Source organism: Propithecus coquereli, unplaced genomic scaffold, assembly GCF_000956105.1.
Source record: "Propithecus coquereli isolate 6110/MARCELLA unplaced genomic scaffold, Pcoq_1.0 Scaffold132, whole genome shotgun sequence".
Taxonomy (NCBI): Eukaryota; Metazoa; Chordata; class Mammalia; order Primates; family Indriidae; genus Propithecus; species Propithecus coquereli.
The window spans coordinates 4,810,101-4,811,439 of NW_012137414.1; positions in this window are offsets into that span (position 1 = coordinate 4,810,101).

Here is a 1,339-nt window from a genome sequence, read left to right on the forward strand (position 1 = left end):
ATTGAATATGTAAATTGCTTTGGATATTATGGTCATTTTAGCAATATTCATCCCATTTATGAGCATGGGATGTCTTTCCACTTGAATATCTTCTCTTCAGTTTCTTTCATCAGTGTTTTGTAGTTTTCCTCATAGAGGTCTTTTACCTCCTTGGTTAAATTTATTTCTAGGTAATTTTTTTGTAGCTATTTTAAATATAATTTCCTTCTTGATTTCTGTTTCAGCTAGTTTGTTACTGGTGTGTAAAAACACTATTGATTTTTGCATGTCGATTTTGTGTCCTGAGACTTTACTGGATTTATTTAGCAGATTGAGAATGTTTTGATGAAATCTTTAGATTTTTTTAAATAGAAGATGTCATCTGCAAAGAGGGATAATTTGACTTTCTCCTTTCCAATATGGATGCTTTTTTTCTTTCTCATACCTGATTTCTCTAGCTAGGACTTCAGTACTATGCTGAATAACAGTGGAGAAAGCGAGCATCCTTATCTTGTTCCAGTTCTTAGAGGAAATGATTGTAACTTTTCCTAACTCAGTATGATGTTAGCTGTGTGTTAAAAACATGATAAAAACAATCACTATCCGAACAGATTTACTTTAGATGCAAATGTACAAGGATTTAAAAGTAAAAAAGATATAAAAGAATATATCCCAATTTAAGTAATGTTTGCTTACTAAATTTGATAATGAAACTGGAATGACTATACAAATATTAGACAGAATAGACTTTAAGACAAAATTCTTATTCAAGACAAAGGACATTATATAATTGAAAAGAGATAATTCATCAAGAATTATAAATGCATACACACCTAAAAATGGAGCCTCGAAACACATGAAGCAAAAACTGACAGAATGTAGCTGAGAAACAGTTTAACTAAAATTGTCGAAGCCTTCAATATCCCCCATTCAACAATGGATAGGAGAAGTAGACAGAAGATCAAAGAAACAGAAGACTTAAAGAACGCCATATAGCAACTACACATAACTGGCATCTACAGATTACTCAACCCCCCCAAAAAACAGAATATATTAATCCACTCATGTACTGGTGGGCACTTGAGTTGTTTCCACATCTTTGTGATTGTGAATTGTGCTGCTGTAAACATTCAAGTGCAAGTGTCTTTTTTATAAAATGTTTTTTTCCTTTGGGTAAATACCTAGTAGTGGGATTGCACTGACTCAAATCGTACAAAAGCAAATTATGTAACCAAAACATGTGTATATCCCCATAATATCCTGAAGTAAAAAATACATGTTTTTTAAGTGCACTTGAAACATTATCTAGGATAGACCATATGTTATGCCATAATACAAGTCTCAAGAAATTTATAAAGAT